The following is a 19,826-nucleotide window of genomic DNA, read 5'->3' as shown; positions in this document are numbered from 1 at the left end:
AATTCAGCAAAAGATAAATCTCTGGTCAAGACTTCTCAAAGAACTGGCAGCTCTCATGCTATTGTGCCCCTATAATTTAGTCCTTTCAAGCAAGATAACAATGTGCTTTCAAAAAAACATTTGAAGGATTTTCTAAATAAAGAATAATTGTTATTTTGAAACTCATAAGAATATCAAGGATTCCAAAAATGCCACATTCCCTAGTGGGTGGTAACATAACACTTGATCACTGCTTTTTCTAACAAAATGAATTGCTGTAGTTCAAATATTCTTTGTAAAGCTATAAAAATCACATCATGGGTAACTGGAAAAAAAAAACCTTCATGAAAATTTAAACCATATCCATTCATAAAAGGATTAAAGCAAAGATGAAAAGCCTGGAAGTACAAGATGACTAGCTCACAAATACTGCAGTATTTAGAAAACCTCTCTGAGACCTCCATGAAATCTAGTATCAACTTCTTTAGTTACAGAAGAGATATTTATAGTTGAAATAATCATCAACTATTTTCACTATTAACTCCGTTTTAGCATCAGTGAAAAAAACTAAGTACTAAAAACTAGGTCCCTATTTTATTACTCATTGTTTACTCAAACTCTAGATCTGTAAACAGATTATCAGCTGTCCTGCAAGACAAGAAAGTAACAGCGGTTATTACAGACCATAGTGAAACTATCAGACTAGTCAGAGCCACTGTAGAGTCTAGAATGTCTGTTCTGGGGTCAAAGACCTTAATCAGACAAAAATTTTATGCAAAGAAAAACTACAAAAGGATAGTACTTGGAGGCTGAAAACATGGGTTTCTGATATCACCAGGGTGTTTACTAAATACATTTCATATGTGGAAAATGCACTAACTAGACTTGTAAGCATTTTCTCTGGACATTCTCTGCCTTTGGGGAAGAGAAAGGGAAAGGAAGTGTGTCAAGTGCTTAAATGTGAACTTAGAAGGATCAGACAACACACATCAAATATAAAACTCACTTCTATCAAATGACAAAGAACACATTTTGGAAACACACAAGCATATCCTGGAGGGAAATATTTAGAAACTGCAGCCAGGCAGCATCAGAGGAAAGGAGAAATAGTCATACTATTTTTGAGTTCTTAATTCAGAAAGCATCACTTCTTAGAGGGCTTTCCAATATAGAGGCGACTAATTTAGGATCGTTGGTCCGGGGCACCTCATGTGCCAGATGAAATTCAGAACGGATGGAGCTCATTTTATAGCAGGAAGAATGGGCGCGCGGGGAGGGGGGGAGGTGGAAAAGAATCACTTCATGCATAAGATCTAAGAGTTATAAGCCATAGGAAGTGTCACGGCCGCTTTAGAAATACGCCAGAGATGAGAACTGCATCACCTGGCACGGTGAAATAGGACAGGGTCAGAACACGGACGTACACTGCAATTTTCAAGGGGCTGGGGATAAATGTGAACAATAATAGTAAACTCACATTCTGTAACACGATAAAAATAACAAAGGAATCATTTCAAAAGCGACACAGAAAGTTTCCTTTCCAAGAATGAATATTACAATTAGTAGCCAGAAAACTTCTGGTCTCTGCCGGGTCTCACGGTGGCTGGTTCGACAAGGCCAGGCCTTTGGCAAGGGGAGCTGCCTAAGCTAATTTAGAACGGGAAGACGGGTTAAGTAGACGGACTTGGCCATTTCTGAGCCATCACCCAGGCAAGGGTTTCTAACTGGGGTGTCCAGGGTGGGGCGCGCGCACAGGTTTCTAGCCTCACTCGCGCGTTAACTCAACACACCCACCACCCTTCCGCCACCACCCCGCCTCAAGCGCACCTGCACTCGGAACCAACAGCTACGTCTGCTGGCCGACTGACTGCGCCGGCGGCAACATTCAAAAGCGGATCCGCGCTCAAGGAGGAAAAGCTGTCTCCTGATCCCCCTGAACCACTTCCCCCGCCCGCCCAAAACGGAACAAGCCACTTCCACGCTCTGTCACTGGAAACCACTGGCTTAGAGACAGTACGACCACGGAAGGGCCTCCCAAGCCAGCTCCACACCCTAAGCCGAGGCCTAGAGACGGCGGCGGCGGGTCGGGGCTTGTCTCCCCACGGAAGCCCGGCGCGGCAGTCGAGGCCTGGCCCGCGTCTCTCCTCCCTGTCCGAGGGCTGTGGGGCAGCGCAGGGGAAGCGGCGACAGACCAGCGCTACGGAGCTCACCCCAGGTTCAAGGCATCGCGCTTCCGGCAGCAGCGGCGAACCCTCAGCTAGCCTCTCAGACCCGCAGGCGGCGGCGGCGGCGGCGGCGGCTCCGGCCGTTACCCGGTCGCACCTCAGTGACGTACAAGGCGTGCACCACCACCCCCGCCCCAGCGCGTTGCTTAGAAACGGTGCTCAACCTTCTTCCCCAGAACTTCCGCTAGCTAGCTCAGCTTCTCCTGAGGACCTGCGAGGTCCCGGACCCGGAGGCCTTCCGATAGGGAAGTGTGGCGGCGGAGGCCTAGGAGGAGGCCTGTTCCTAGGGGCGGCGGAACAGGCCTCGCCTGGCAGGCTCCTCGAGGCTAAGGCTCCGTGGGGCCTCAGTGGGTGCGGCCTGGCGGGTGCTGGCTCTCCTGGCCCCATTTCCTGAGCGAGAGCCCGGCGGGTGGCAAAGGCACTGCGAGCCCCGGTTTGGTCAAGGGTTGGATTCCAAGCCACTACTTATTAGGCCTCCAACCTCCCACTGGTTATAGCTACACGAAGAGCATCACGTTTCTTTATCATGAAAGGGGCCCATTATGCTCACCTAGCTAGATTAAGAAGCATAAAAGAGAATATATAGGAAGTAACCAGCACAGAGTCCAAAATGATAAGCCCTAGTAAATGGCAACTATTATTATTATGAACACATGTTGGCGAGATCATGGCTTTTCAGAACGTCCGTAGTGGATAATTGCTGTATATTAAGCATCTGTTGTGTGCCAAATACTATACTAGGCACTTTATAGGCATTGCTCTTGTTTAAATAGTTCGCTTGAAGTTGCACAGCCAATAAACAGCAGAGCAAGGGTTTAGACCCAGGTATGCCTCTCACTATCGCCTTTATGCTTAGCAGCTAAATTAAACTACTTCTTATGCTTGTACATGTTGCCACACTCATCCTTCCCCAGTCACTTGTAGATTTACCTTGCAAGAACTAATCTTGCCCTCTAATAACAGATAATACTTGTTGACAATTTACTATGTGCCAAGGCCTGTTCTGAGTACTTTAAAGGTATTAATTCATTTAATCCGCACAGCAGTCCTATGAGGAAGGTATTATTAATACTCTCATTTTACAGTTGAAGAAACAAGCTTAAGAAAGTTTTCCAAGGTCAACCAATCAGTAAGGAGCAGAGGCAGATTCAAACCCAAGCTGACTGAACCCTGAGCCTGTGCTTTTTAAAAAATACATATTTTAAATTTATTTATTTTTGGCTGCATTGGGTCTTCGTTGCTGCGCATGGGCTTTCTCTATTTGCAGTCAGCGGGGGCTACTCTTCGTTGCGGTCTGTGGGCTTCTCACTGCCGTGGTTTCTCTTGTTGTGGCTTGCGGGCTCTAGAGCGCAGGCTCAGTAGTTGTGGCACACAGGTTTAGTTGCTGCGCGTCATGTGGGATCTTCCCAGACCAGGGCTCAAACCCGTGTCCACTGAATTGGCAGGGGGATTCTTAACCACTGTGCCACCAGGGAAACCCTGAGCCTGTGTTTTTTAACTCTTGTTCTAAACTGCCTCAGTGAGGTGGTGAGACTTCATTAGGGCCAGATCCATGTGTCTGTGTATCCCTTTAAAATTTTTTTTTATTGAAGTATAGTTGATTTACAGTGTTGTGTTATGTATACTCCTTTTATATACCTTATGGAGAGTGTACTGAGGATTGTCTCCCTGACAACCAGCACAAAGCCTGGCATGCAGTAATTGTTCAACATTTGAACATTTGATGAATATTTGAATGTGGTAAAAACTAACAGCCTAATGATGAACCATACATAATGATTTTTAAAAATCTAATTAAATTCAAAAAGGTCCTATAGTTGAAACTAATCTGTGCCAGGAGTCAGGACTATTTCTCTGAAAAAAATTGCTTTCAGTTAAATGTAGTGTTGGAGGTTCTAGTCAGTGTGATAAAACCAGACAAAGAAAATTTTTAAAAGGCATTACATTGGAAAGAACACTGTATTTGCAGACAAAAATACTTTAGAATACTACAAAAAAAAATCTACTAGAACTAGAAGTGAGTTTTGAAGGATACCAAGTCAGTATATAAAAATCAGTTTAGGGGCTTCCCTGGTGGCGCAGTGGTTGAGAGTCCACCTGCCGATGCAGGGGACACGGGTTCATGTCCTGGTCCGGGAAGATCCCACATGCCGCGGAGCAGCTGGGCCCGTGAGCCATGGCCGCTGAGCCTGTGCTCCACAACAGGAGAGGCCACAACAGTGAGAGGCCCGCGTATCGCAAAAAAAAAAAAAATCAGTTTATTTCTCTATAGTAACAATGAAAAATTAGACTTTGAAATGTTTTAAATACCATTTAGCAGCAAAAAAAACTCAAAACAAACACACACATACACAAACTTAGGGATACATTTGACCAAAATGTGAAAGACATATAAATTGAAAACTCTGAAATATTGTGAGAGAAATTAATGATCTAAATACAGAGATATATCATGTTCATGGATCAGAAGATTCAGTCGTTTTAAAATGTCATTTTTCTCTGAATTGATCTATAGACTTAGGGCAAGTCCAATAAAAATCATAGCAGGTTCATTTTGTGGGAATTACCAAGCTGATTCTAAAATTTCTATGAAAATGCTACCTAGAGTAGCCCAAACTTTGATCAAGAAAAACAAAGTTGAGGGACTTAGACTACCGGACTTCAAGATTTATAAGAGACACAGTAATCAACACAGTGTGGTACTGGTGTAAAGACAGGCAAATAGAGCAATGTAACAGAATAGAGTGCAGAGACAGACCTACACAAATATGGTCAATTGATTTTCAAGAAATATGCCAAAGCATGTCAATGGGGGAAGGATAATCTTTTCAGCAAATGATGCTGGAACAACTGGATAGCATATGCTAAAAATAAAAATAAAGAAAAGAATCTTGATCCTGTCCTCATATCATATGCAAAAATTAACTAAAAATGGATCATAAATCTAAATTTAAGTGCTAAAATTATAAACCTTATAGAAGAGAACATAGGAGAAAAATCTTAGTGACCTTGTATTTGGCAAAGATTAAGAAAAGGCACAAAAAGCACAATCCATAAAAGGAAAAAAATTACATGTAGTAAGTTTCACTTCCTCAAAATTAAAACTTCTGCTTTTCAAAACACACTTAAGAAAACGAAAACGTGAGCCCCAGACTGGGAGAAAGTATTTGCAAAACATATATTTGACAAAGGACTTCTAACTAGAATATATAAAGAAATGTTACAATTCAATAAGAAGACAACCAATTTTTTTAAGTGGACAAAAAATTTAAATAGGCACTTCACCAAAGAAAATATATGGATGACAAAATAAGCACACAAAAAGATGCTCAACATCATTATCATTAGGGAAATGCAAATTAGAAGTACAATGAGATATCACTGCACACCCTAGTTATTAGAATGGCTAAAATTAAAAAGACTGATCATATAAAGTGTTGGCAAGGATGTGGAACAACTGGAATTCTCATATACTGCTTGTTGGGAATGTAAAATAATACAACTTTTTTGGGAAAAAGTTTGGCCATTTTTAAAAGAGCTACACCTACCATATGATCCAGCCATTCCACTCCTAGGTGTTTACCCACAAAGACTTATACATGAATTCATAGCAGCATTATTTGTAATAGGCCCAAACTGGAAACAACCCAAATGTCCTTCAACAGGTGAATGGAAAACAAACTATGGTTTATCCACATAATGGCATACTCCTCAGGAATAACAAGCAATGAGCAACTGATATACTCAACAACATGGATGAATCTCAAAGTAATTATTCTGAGTGAAAGAAACCAGACTAAAAAACAATTCATGCTATGTGATTCCATTGATATAAAATTCTAGAGAATCCAAACTATAGTGACACAAAGGTCAGTGGTTTCTTGGGCTGGGGATGAAAAGGTGCCAGGGTAGAGATGAGCAGGAGGGTGGTATTACTCAGGAGCAGGAGGAAACTTTTTGGGGTGATAGATATGTTCATTTTCTTAATTATAGTGATGGTTTCATAGGTGTATACATGTGTCAAAACTTCTCAAATTGTACTCTTCTATCATGTGCAGTTTATTATATGCCAATTATACCTTAATGATATTGGGGAAAAAAGACATATCTATTTTTTTTTTTTTTTTTGGTATGCGGGCCTCTCACTGTTGTGGCCTCTCCCATTGCGGAGCACAGGCTCTGGACACGCAGGCTCTGGACGCGCAGGCTCAGCGGCCATGGCCCACGGGCCCAGCCGCTCCGCGGCACGTGGGATCTTCCCGGACCGGGGCACGAACCCGCGTCCCCTGCATCGGCAGGCAGACTCTCAACCACTGCACCACCAGGGACGCCCTGACATATCTATTAAAATTTTAAGAGGCTTTATATTTCAGACTGATCTGAGCCTGGGAAATCAGGAAAATCACTCTGCAAATTGCCTTCAATTTTATAAACTGGAGGGACTTCCCTTGGTGGTGCAGTGGTTAAGAATCCACCTCCCGAAGCAGGGGACATGGGTTTGATCCCTGGTCAGGGAACTAGATCCCACACTCATGCCACAACTAAGTAGCCCCCAAGCTGCAACTAAGGAGCCCATCAGCCTCAACTAAGGAGCACATGTGCCACAACGAAGGAGCCCACAATCCACAACAAAGGAGCCCGTGAGCCGCAACTAAGGAGCCTGCCTGCTGCAACTAAGACCTGGTGCAACTGAAAAGAAAAAAGGTTTTTAATTTAATTTTATTAAAAAAATTTTTTGTTTCTTTTTGGCTGCGTTGGGTCTTCATTGCTGCGCGTGGGCTTTCTCTAGTTGCGGCAAGTGGGGGCTACTCTTCATTGTGGTGCACAGGCTTCTCATTGCAGTGGCTTTTCTTGTTGTGGAGCACGGGCTCTAGGAGCATGGGCTTCAGTAGTTGCAGCACATGGGCTCAGTAGTTGCGGCACGTGGACCCTAGAGTGCATGGGCTTCAGTAGTTGTGGTGCGTGGGCTCAGTAGTGGAGGCACATGGGCTCTAGGACGCACGGGCTTCAGTAGTTGTGGTGCATGGGCTCAGTAGTTGGGCGCAAGGGGTTAGTTGCTCTGCAGCATGTGGGATCTTCCCAGACCAGGGATCAAACCCGGATCAGGGATCATCCCTGCACTGACAGGTGGATTCTTAACCACTGCGCCACCAGGGAAGTCCAAAAAAAAAATTTTTTTTTGTAAAACAGGGCCAGTACTCCTCTATACTTCATGGAGAGTATAGTGAGGATTAGACTATAGGCAAGACTACAAGACTGAAATATTTAAAAATTAGTATTAAATTAGTGTTATTATTGACATCTCTAGATAGTTCTTTCTCATCACTACAGTTTTTTCTTAACTTTGCACAAGCATAATGAATTAGCTAGAATGTAAAACAATAGGACAGTAATAAGGATTATCTTAAAAACCATAATAGAAGAGGTTAGGATTCTCTCTGGAATAGGACTTAATGAAGTTGTTTTGTAGCAAGATAAGGAAGCCTTTATTTTTTTTCATATATAGAAAAAATGTAGGAAAAATGTTTGTAGGAAACCATAAATATTAACAGTTATGGGGGGAGGGAGAAATTAGGAGTTTGGGATTAACAGATACACACTACTAAATATAAAATAGATAAACAACAAGGTCCAACTGTATTCAATATCTTGTAATAACCTATAGTGGAAAAGAATCTGAATATATATATCACTGAATCACTATGCTGTACACCTGAAACTAACACAACCTTGTAAATCAACTATAATTTTTTTTTTTTTTTTTTTTGCGGTACGCGGGCCTCTCACTGTGGTGGCCTCTCCCGTTGCGGAGCACAGGCTCTGGACGCACACGCTCAGCGGCCATGGCTCACGGGCCTAGCCGCTCCGCGGCATGTGGGATCTTCCTGGACCAGTGCACGATCCCGTGTCCCCTGCATCGGCAGGCGGACTCTCAACCCAGCGCCACCAGGGAAGCCCCAACTATAATTTTAAGAAAAACTTTAAAGAAGAGTTATGGGAGAAGAAACCTCTAGGGTAATCCTTTTATAAGAAGGATCCTTTTATAATGAATCTTGCAATTTGTAATGTGTATTCAGATTGTCATAGTTTATATAGGTATTTTCCAGTTAAAGCACAGAGGCTTCAATAAAATTGTAGTAAACACAGTCTTGTAGTGAAGAGCAGGAAAATTTGAGAGACTTTTGAAATACTTTTCTAGGAAAGTATGTCCAATGTCTCCTGCTTTTTGTAAGGTCACTAAACATCTGTGACAGGACTGTGGGAATATATGAGGAAGGCTTTCAGTGGCTATGGATTGTAAACATTTTTAACTTCCTGTATGTAATTCATAAAATCATAAAGTCAAAAGAACTGTCTAATAAATCATCTGGACTAACATTTTTTTTTATAGATGAGGAAACTGAGATCCAAAGGTGGGAAATGATTCAACAAAGGACTACAGAGCAAGTTAACTAAGCTGGGTTAGAATCCAGATTTTCTGGCCACTAGTCTAGTGCTTTTCCCTCACAATGTACTGCTTTCACTCTAATTACTGCTTTTAATTAGATCAGTGTAGAATACGGAGGAAACGAGTCACCTACAGTTGAGATGAAAGCATCATCTTCCAGGATGCTGCACTTTGAGGTTTTTACATCTGATTTATCCCTCCTCTCAGGCTGCTGCTTCTCAAGTTCTGGCCTCAGCCCTCTGCTTTTATGTGTTAAACATTTGGAGAGCTCATGCCCTCCTAGCTTCAATTATCACCTGTATACAGATGATTCTCAAGTCAACATTGCCAATTGTTAACTTTCATTGGTGTACCAATCCTGTACTTCCCTAATTACGTAGGGTATCTCCCATAGGAATGAATACCACAGTAATGGCACCTGAACTCAACAATTTCTATATCAAAGTGGCCTCAATATTCCTTCTGGTCTCCCAGGCTCAATCATATGAAGAGATTTTTTTCTGTCTCCTAAAGCATTCTGTCATGGTATCCTGTACATTCTTTAAAATTTCTTCTCATTTTTTTAATCCTTTTTTTTCGAGTTCTTAGTGTTCTCTATATATTATCTCCTGTAAGCCTCACAATGGTCCTAAAAGACAGATTTTAAAGCTACTAAGATCATCTCAATTTTACAGAAGAGAAAAGAGTCCTAGAGAGGTGAAATAACTTGCCTAAGTTCATATAGTGCATACATGGCAGAGCAGGGATTCAAACCCACTGTCTGATTTCAGAACCTCCTGTTTTAGCTACTGTATTTTACTATTGGTTTTAACCCATTCTTGTTTATTCCTATCATCTCAGTCTAAGTTCCATGTTAGATCCACATCCACAGATAGATTAGTATACCTTAGCTGATCAACCTATCCTGAAACATATTTATTCAGTCTATCTTGTATCTTGCTGCCAGACCAAGCAACTTAAAATATTATCTTTTAAGTCTACACCATTAAGGTGTTGGTACTCAATATTAAGCCAGAGCTGGTCAACAAAATGGGCCTTAGTGTTTGGGAACTGTTTTAAATGGATGAATTTACCACCCCATTGCCCCAAAGATCTATCTGGACCTTGGGGAGAGTCAGCTCTGTATACTATCTACCCCCAGCGTTATCCGGTCGATCCAAGCCACCTCCGAGCACCCTCCCCAACAATCCTTCATCACGATGTTCTGTGATCACTGATCTTAACACAACTCTTCATGGCCCACCTACCTTTGTCATAACTCATCCCTCACGTTAAGCCAGCTTCTTCTCTGCCTCAGCCATCTCAGTTTGACCCTAGGAATTCCCATTTTCCTGCCAACAACTCCTCTGCCATTTTCTGCTTTTTCTTTGAACACTTTCTAACGTACTGAAACCAGAGGAATCCACTTCCCTGACAACCTTTTTTGGCTAAGAGACAAGTTAACATTCTCTTCCCTAGCTGTCAGATCCTTTCACAACAATGTTTTACTTCCAGCAATTAGTCGTCTCTGTTCCTTTAAGCTCTTCCCTCTGGAAGTCTGTTTTTTCCTAAACCAGCTGGGCCTAATAATACTACAGATGAAAGAAGTCATGTTTCTCCTTGTGCAAATGTGAGCCTCAAACCTTACCATTATCACGTATAGTCCAAGGAAGGATCAATCCAATGCATACAGACCGGGCTGGGGGAAATGAAGGGAGAAAGTTCAAGAACAACATAGAGATTACTTGCTCCAATCCTGGAAGCTTTTCACCTTGGTTTTTTTGGGTCCTTGTTGTCAGAGAGACAGACTAATGGGAAATGACAAAGTCTATCCCAGGAGAGCAAAACCCAGGTCAGTTTATCACTCTGCTACATGGAAAACAAGGATTAGAAGCAGCTGGTCCATAATTACATTTCCCAGATTATGTAGAAAAAGTCTTTTTACAGATAGTAAACTTGTACTAATTTGTTTTGGATTAGGATCCAAACAATCCTTCCTCACTATGTCCTGTGATCACTGATCTCACTGTAGCCCTTTATGGCCTCTCATTGCATTTGATCATTAAATTTTAAGGTTTTTAAAATTTAGAACAGTCTGTCTCTCCCGCTTTTTTCATACTATCAACTTGTTACAAAAACTGGGTGTGTTAGGGTTCAACCGGAGAAACAGAGCAAGTAGGAAGTATAAACTAAGAAGTTTATTGCAAGGAATTGATTTAGTGGTCGGGGCTCTTGGGCTTAGCTGGAAATCCATAGAGCAAGCTGTCAGGAAGGGCAGGCTGGAGCTCTTGGGCGTGAGTGGAAACCACCACACTCAGAATTTCTTCTGGGAAGCCTCAGTTTTGCTCTTAAATTCTTTCAGCTGATTGAATCAGACCTACCCAGATTATCTAGGATAATCTCCCTTACCTGAAGTCAACTGATTACAGACTTGAATTACATTTACAAAATACCTTCGCAGCAACACTTAGGTGAGTGTTTGATTGAATAACAAGGGACCAAGGTTTAGCTACCTAAACGCATAAGGACTATCACTCTGGGTCAGTGGTTGTATAGACTCTCCCTACATTCTGGATTTATCTGCTTTCTTCCATTTACCTTGTTCCCTTTTCTTGCCATATTTCCCATATAGGCAGTTTGGCTTTAGAGGCTTGCTTTGTTTCATGTTCAACTGTTTTGGCAGGAATACTTCATCGCTTGTGCTGCATCACATCAGGAGGCCCCTGATATCTGCTTTATTAAGACTGATCACTGGGGTTCCCATCAATATTTCACCTAATGCCTTTATCCATTATGGTGGTAGTCTGAATCCATTTTATTAGGGATTACAAAACGAGGGTGATTTTCTAATTATCAGAACTTAGTAACATCACTTCTGTAAAAAACTTTTCCTTATGAACCAAGGTTATTTGGTTACACTGAAATATTTCCATACGGGAAAGACAGGAGAAATACCAAATTCTTTCCTCTTAAGGAGTTGGTACCTAGTTACTTGCAATTGTGTCCAATGTGTGGAATTTTAACGTTTTTAGTATAATTATGAATGCATGGGTTTTATATATTTGATCAATTGCATTTATTATTACTTTTGATATTTATATGGTCCCATATTTAGCCAATGGTAGTCACAGTATATGGTCTTTTTGACAAGACTTTTATAGCTTGCTTACATTCTGGTCCCTGGCTTATCTTCTATATGTTATATATTTCCTGCTCCAGATCTGGAACTACCATTCCTCCAAGGAATTCTGGATCCTTTTACTGGGGAATGGTATGTAGAGGTCCAATCTGGTTGCTAGATAGATCCATAGCTATTGGATTGTCATTACTTCTAGTCCTTTTCAGTAGACAGAACTAGGGAAATTGAAAAGAAAATAACAATCTAGAGTTCATACTGATATTCCTAATTTAAATTTGATATTACAAGATTTTAAATCTTGATCAAGAAAATAACAATCTAGAGTTCATACTGATATTCCTAATTTAAATTTGATATTACAAGATTTTAAATCTTGATCAGTCTCTTCATGTACTAGTACTGCATTGTTTTAATTATAGGGGCTTTATAATATGTTTTAATATCTGGTTGGGATAACCTCCTCCTCTGTTGCTCTTATTTTCCTCTATGGAGAGAACTCATCTGAAGGGAAAAGGAAGCCAGGCCATTATGAATGATTGCCTAATAAAGCCTTTGTCATGGGATGGAGAGTAGGCTGGAATGAGGTGATTTTAAGTAGATTTTATCCATGAACCAATTCCCATGGAATCAAGTCCATGTCATAGATTTATAGAGGGATGTTAATAAAAGCTGCAACAGCTGTCTGCACTAAAAAGTCAGTATATTAGGTTATGGTAAGTACTGGTTTGGTCCATTTCAAATGGATTTAATCACAAATGGAGAGAGAAGCACTAATCATCCACTTGTTTCACACTAGGGTTACTAGATAAAATACAGGATGCCCAGCTAAATTTGAATTTCAGGTATACAACGGATTTTTTTGTGTGTGTAACTATGTCCCAAATGTTACTTCACACAGATAACTGGGACTAAAATATTATTTATTGTTTACCAGAAATTCAAATTTAACTGGGCATCCTAGTGTTTGCTTTGCTAAATCCAGCAAGCCTACCCAGCACATTCCTTAGCTTTGGTACATCAGGGATTCCAGTGCATCAGCACTGGTGTCAGGCAACTGCAATAATAGCTGGTAGAGATGGCAGTGCCTGCAGAATTTTGTGGTGACTAGAGGAAAAAGCAGCAGTCTCTAGTAGACAAGGTGTCATCAAGAGAAGTAGCATTGCTGGTAGATGCCACGGAGGATATTACCAGGGAAGCAGCAGCAGAGTCAGGCAAAGTCAGAGATGTCTTGTTGGTGTGGCAGTTCCCCGAGGAAATAGAAGCAGTACTCAATAGAGACTGTGGTGCCTGGTAGATTTATTGATAACTAGAGGAAACAGTCATGGTGCTTGGTGGGAAAAGGAAGAAACAAGCAGAAGTGGCCAGAGTGCCTAATGGAAGATATGATAGCACTTACTGGAGTGGAATTAGACCAAGAGCAGTGGGAAAAGACTTAGTGCCAGGTGGAAGGTGACCATACTTGCTTGTGAACACATCTGAGTTGCCTGCTTCTGGATAAACATGGAGGGTTACTTTTTTTTTTTCCAAGGAGTAGGATTCTGCTTCAACAGAGCCAGATAAAGGCAGATTGCATTGGTGCTTCCCAAGCCCTCACTCTAGAAAAGGAGAATAAAGGAAGTATAGATAGTGTAACAAGGATAATGATCTCTGCCTCTACCCACACTTTATTTATATCAGCCAATAAACCCCAATGCAGGGCTCTCTGTGGAAGGGCATAGAGCTTAAGGCTGGAGGCCTAAATACTATCCAAAAAAGGATGCAACAGGAACCGCAAGTCCACTTATCTAACCACATATATAGTGTGGAAGTGATGGATGAGGATGGCTACAGTGCCTTTAGGGACCAGGCCATGCCAGGGTCTGAGGCAGAAAGCTGACAGTTGAGTGTCATGAATAAGTCCTGAGCTTACATGCAGAATAACTCCACGCACCAGTAAAATGAGGCCTACTAGAGGTCCTGGCCTTTATCAATCAGGTTAGCAATGACTCTTCCCATGAGGGGGTATTAAAAAGGGGACATACAGAGGTGGGAGCAAGGATGGGAATATTCTCTTGCTTCCGGTAAAGTTTGAAGTGTTCCCCAGCTCTGGCTGGCACCACATGACATTTCTCCCCATGCAGATGCAGGCTACCCAGCTTACTCACTGAAGTATCATGGTGTCACTTTCACTGAGCATCTTAGTGCTTTGATCTACCTGCACTTGCATTTCAGACATAGGTCAAGATCTCCCACAGACAAAGCCATATTTCTGTCCACACTGGCATCAGGTTTGCCTCTTGCCTCTGCCTAGACACTAGTCAATACCCATGGTGAGTTCGCATCATCTCTGATGTCTAACAGTGGCACATGCCTCATCCCACCCCCCTTTCCAGATTTATAACCCAAGCAGAGTTTCCGTGCTGGGTCTTCAGATTTAGACATCTCCTCCCCATACCTCTACTACATAGAAGTTCCACTTGATAGTACATCTTTAATAGAATCTTCTAATAAATCTACTAGTGGAGAAAACATGATGTGATTTTAAGATATTTTGCTATGATACTATAGCTTTGTGCAGTTTTGTAACATCCAAGTCTTTGTTATTACTATTATTTACAATTTTAGCTTTTGATGAAATGATAATCTTCATAGGTAAAAGCATATGCACAACATAGTATTCTATTAGGTCTTTTGATGTAGACATTTTACTTTTAACTGATTTTGTCTTTTTTTTTTTTGATCACAGAAGAATGTCTTCAACTTACCTGGAGACAAAAACCCAAACAAAATAACAACAATGATTGGAGTAGTTAAAACAAAAGTCTGGAAATGGCCCCAAATGGTCCTCATTTCTAGAAAATCTTAGAATTTGGTATGCAGAATTTCAGGCTGCCAAGAAAGCACCCTAGACTTCAAAGACTAAAGTAAAAGTCTAGAGACCGAGGAGCCAAATTTTGCCTATATTTATTGGTTTTGTGGTTGCCGAGGGAGCTCAGCTTTCTTTAACTTGACCACAGTCCAAAACACTGCAGTTTCCTTGTTACAATAAATATTAATATGAGATTACGCATAGAGGTGAGTCAATGGCCAACTCATAGAGTAAAGTTCAAGTACAATAGCCTTTATGTATTCTTCTGGCTTGTTCACAAATGCATTCTAAACCAAGAAAAAAGTCATCAGGAAGAACAATATTTGGGTGGTCAGGAACCATTGGCCCTGTATTGAATGATCTTAACACTCAATACAGAGAGGTGGATAAAGGTATTACTTGGAGCTCATGAAATCCGAACAAGTGTATGCATTCATTCATTCAGCATTTACTGAGAGCCAGCTATGTGTGTGCTAATACATACATATAGTACCCTCAGGTCCAGGCACAGAATGCCTAAAACCCTTGTAATTTCCTAAGTGACAAAAGCACTAGGAACATCTTTTGTTCTAATATTTTGTTTTTGACCGTGGTTCCTGACACAGAGTTCCTAAATCCCTTGGAATTTTCTCCTGGGTGATAGCCGTGCCTTTTGTTCTAATGAGGTGACTCTTGGTAGGCTTCTAGATGGTGGCTGGTCATCAGAAAGACTAAGTCACGATCAGAAGCTTGGAACTTTCAGCCACACCCCCATTCTCCAGAGAGGGACTGGAAATGGACTTAATGAGTGATCATGCCTATGTGATGAAGCCTCTATAAAAATCCCCAAAAGGGCTTCCCTGGTGGCGCAGTGGTTGAGAGTCCGCCTGCCGATGCAGGGGACATGGGTTCGTGCCCCGGTCCGGGAGGATCCTGCATACCGCGGAGCGGCTGGGCCCGTGGGCCATGGCCGCTGAGCCTGCGCGTCTGGTGCCTGTGCTCCGCAACGGGAGAGGCCACAGCAGTGAGAGGCCCGCGTACCGCAAAAAAAAAAAAAAAATCCCCAAAGTGCAGAGTTCAGAGAGCTTCTAGGTTGGTGACACCTGTAGGTGCTGGTAGCATGGTGCACCTGGGGATGGCATAGAAGCTGTGTGCCCCTTCCCACATACCTTATCCTGTGCATCCCTTCCATCTGGATGTGCATCTGTGTCCTTTATCACATCCCTTTAGATAAACTGGTAAACAGCAAACTGTTTTCCTGAGTTCCGTGAGCCATCCTAGTAAATTGATCACCTGAGCAAGGGGTCATGGGAACCTCTGCTTTATAGCCAGTGGTTTAGAAGCATGGGTAACAACCTGGAATTTGATTGGTGTCTGAAGTAGGAGGGAGGGGCAGGCTCATAGAACTGAACCCTTAACCTGTGGCCTCTGACACTATCTCCAGGTGGACTGCATCAGAATTGTGTTAACTTGTAGGATACCCAGCTGGTGTCCCAGAGAAATGCTTGTTGTGGAGAAAACCCCACACATATCTGATGTCAGAAGAGCTGTGAGTGTGGCAATAGTGTGAGAGTAAAGGAAAGACACACAGGAAGAAGACTGAGTTTTTCTAACATAAGTAACAATAATACCGCGTGGCATATGCTAACATAGATATACAAGTTGCAAAGAGAAGGAATGAGAAGAATCATTAACGTCGTGGGGGGCAGCCTTCTAAAATGACTCCCAGTGATCCCCCACCTCCTGGTATTTATTCATGCCCTCGTATAATCCCCTCCTCTGAAGTGTGAGGTGGGCATAGTAGTTTGCTTATATTGAATAGAATATGGCAAAAGTAATAGGATATCACTTCCAAGATTAGGTGTAAAAGATGATTTCCATCTTACTAGCACACTCTCTGACTCTTCAGCCTTGCTGGCTCTGATGAAGCAAGTTGCCATTCTGTGAGCTGCCCCAATAGCGAGTTCCACATGGGAAAGTGCCGAGGGCAGCCTTTGGCCAATAGCAAACAAGGAACTAAATCCTGCCAACAACCATGTGAATGAACTCGAAAGTGATTCCTCCCGTAGAAGAGCCTTGAGAAGAATACAGCCCTGGCTGACGCTTTGACTGCAGCTCTGTGAGAGCGCTGAAGCAGAGGGCCTGGTTGGCCGTACCCAGATTCCTGACCCACAACAACTCCAGATAATAAGTGTTATTATAAGCCGTTTAGGTTAGGGGTAATTTGTTATGCAGCAACAGATAACGAATACAATAAGGAAGAAAAGCAAAGGTCATTGAAACAGAAGGAACAGCACTTGCAAAGATGAGAGAGCACAAGACCGATTACATTCTGGAATGGCAAATATTCTGGTGTAGTTGCATCATGAAGTGTCTTTGCAGGAATGACTGGAGATAAGATTTGAGATAAGGATTCGAGGCCAAATTGTAAAATGTGTTCAAGAATCATTTGTTTTTGTCAGTGTTCCCTCGCAGCAAAAAGAAACCTCTCCAACTATTTTAAACAGAAAAACCTTAACAAGGGGAATTAGGTACTTACAACATTGTTGGAAGGGCTTAGAAACTAAGTCTGAGAGCTACTACGACTGTAGTTGCCTCTCACCACCCATGAAGCTAGGCCAGCTTCTGGAACTTTGCCACAGAAAAGCCCAGTATCTCCACGATCATGCTTGCCTGTGGCAATAGCTGAAGTAGTGTAAAGCTGGTCTCTCCTTCCTTCTGCCGTCTAACTCCTGGATCATTGTATAGTACCAGAAAGTAAGGAAGTGCCCAATAAAAACACAATGATAGGGGTAGGTCAAAGGGACACAGGAGCAAATGGAAAGAGTTCCCAATGGTCAAAGCTGGAGCAATTTGAACAAAAAAAAAAAAAAAAAAGAAAAAATTACATAAAGTTAGATTATACTAAAGTAGAAAATAAATATTCATGAGTCCATACTGATAGAAATAAGTGATTGAATATATTAATGGAGATTAATAAATCAATATCATGTGCAAGAGAATGCCAAATAACTTATGTAGACATTCCACTTTCAAGGAGGCAGAACATAACTCCCCTACTTAAGTATGGGCTATACGTTGTGACTTCTTTCCAAAGAGTACGGTGTGGAAAGAGGGAAAAAAGAGCGCTCCCAGCTGACCTCAGTATTATTAAAATGCTCTGAGCTCAAACCTGACCTTGCGTGTAGACTATTACAGGGTAAACAACTAAATTTTATTTACATTTAACTAGGAGATTGAACTGACAAATAATTGCTTTTCTTCCTGTTTGGAGACTTAAACGTTTTCTTTTTTAGTGTGTGAGTGACCCTCCTGTTCCTTAGGAAGAATTTATTTACTTGCATATTATTATTATTGTCTTTAGAAACCTGTTCTTCCCCAGAGCAACTGATTTTGCTTTGGGCACTAGGTAAAGGTCTAGAGAAGGGCAATAAAATGTAAAATTCTTTGGCTTGAACGTCAATATGATTCAATTCTGTTCAAGCCAATGGACATTTAGAAACTCCCACTATATGCAAGCATGTGCTGGGTCTCAAGCCATCTGCTTTAATCCTGCTTTCTGCCCTTGGAAATCAGCTTGTCTTTACTGGACCCGCATTGGCATGCTAATATCTGACAGTTGGCCTGGACTTTATAAAAAGCATGCAATTTTACAAGGGACTCCTTCCCAACACAGAGTGCCTTTGTCCAAAGGAGTGGATCTGTAATGTTTGAGCCAGAGACACAGGCATAGAGAAGAGTCATTTCTGGGCAGGGAAATCCTTTGCACCACCTGCAAATATAATCACATGGCTGTCTACCTGCCTCGATTGAAGACTGGCTTTGGTAGGCTGCATTGTAGGTCTAACCTGGGATGGCCCCTCATATTCTTCCAATTTCTCTTTGTTCAATGGAGAGTAAAGAGAATCTGACTAGGAAGAAGGAAACTTCTAGAACAGGCTCTACTTCTAGCTGTCTGTGACACTGGGCTCCATTTTTTTTTAGCTAAGAAAAGAGAGTTTAGAGGAGCTTATCTTGGGTCCTTCTGAGCCTTACATTTTCTGATCATATGAGCTGGATCAGGTAAGTCTTTGCTGAGGTTGGTGTCTGCCTCAGGTAGGGAGCAGTTCTCAAAGTTGTTTAGTGGTTCTCTTTTTCCCTTGTTATTTCAATGGTTTTGAAGAAAAATTCCCTGAAGTTGGGACAAGAGTCCTGAGTTGTCTTTCTTATTTTGCCTCTGTGGTTTTTGGCAAGTGACTGATTTCAACCTTGCATATTGGAATGGTTTACATCCCTACATTGTCATCTGCAAGGAAAGCCTGGTATTGTAGGGAAAGGAGTGTGGGCTCTGTGGTCATTCTGACCTGGGATTGAATCCTACCTTTATCACTTAACTAGACGTGTGACCTCAGAAAAGTGACTTAACTCCTCTAAAAAGCCAACTTTCTAATTAATAAAAAATGACAGTAATAATCCTTCTCAAGGAAGATGTGGCAGTTAAATAGAACAACATGTGAAAATGACTGTCACTTAGTAGGTGCTCAATAAGTGATAGTTTCCTCCCTCCCTCCCCCCCTTCCTTCCTTCCTTCCTTTTTTCCATAATGATGGAAGTTTTACATTTTCGTCAGTATTTTTGCAATTGACATTTGGTCTATCTAGCGATTACATGTGCCCTCCTGAGTAGGGCATATTCTTGTCTAAATTAACAGAAGATGATAGTATCCTAATATACGGTAGATGCTCACGGGTGGGAGACCTAGTGTGGAAGTTCTGATTGTTTTCCAGTTAGCAAACACAGAAGACCACTAGTTAGGCTCTTTCCCTTTCTTCTTCACTCCCTGAGAACTGGTTGAGGCTGATAAAGCTTAAGGACTGACAAATCAGAGTTTTAAACTCATAGACCTCAGGGCCAGGTAGGTTGTGAATGAGTGGAATGGGCTGGGTGTGGAAAAAAAGGCAATAGTACTATAAAATCCATAGGAAATGGCACCTTTACTTTGGTGTGAGGTTGCTATAGAGAGTGGTGAGGACTGTGGTGAGGTGGAGAAAGCATCTCCCATTTAAAGGGGGCAGTCACTGCTCAGTATTAGTAATTATGGCTATGAGGGAATATGGGTTCTTTAGCTCCAGATCTTGCCAGTTTTCAAGGGAACAGAAATACAAATATATGAATTCTCTTGATGTTTAATTCTTGGCAATTAAGCCAAATTTTAATATTTGTGGGACAACCATAAAAGACTATGCCAAC

At 41.7% G+C, this 19,826-nt stretch overlaps 1 protein-coding gene across 5 annotated transcripts in view; it reads right to left on the bottom strand.

Annotated features, from left to right (window-relative positions):
• The window catches only part of RNF141 (ring finger protein 141), a 58,944-nt gene extending 56,504 nt beyond the window's left edge, over positions 1-2,440 (bottom strand). The window contains exon 1 of one of the 5 annotated variants that reach the window (XM_067749923.1): positions 2,190-2,440. The gene's annotated coding sequence lies outside the window, so the exon portion shown is untranslated. Of the gene's footprint in view, positions 1-1,806; positions 1,939-2,189 lie in introns of those variants that run through there. The other 4 variants (XM_067749922.1, XM_067749926.1, XM_067749927.1 and 1 more) reach the window with 4 other exon arrangements.
• Between the last annotated feature and the right edge of the window lie 17,386 nt (positions 2,441-19,826).

The sequence above is a fragment of the Pseudorca crassidens genome, chromosome 9, assembly GCF_039906515.1.
Source record: "Pseudorca crassidens isolate mPseCra1 chromosome 9, mPseCra1.hap1, whole genome shotgun sequence".
Taxonomy (NCBI): domain Eukaryota; kingdom Metazoa; phylum Chordata; class Mammalia; order Artiodactyla; family Delphinidae; genus Pseudorca; species Pseudorca crassidens.
This window is presented reverse-complemented; position numbering and strand designations above follow the sequence as displayed.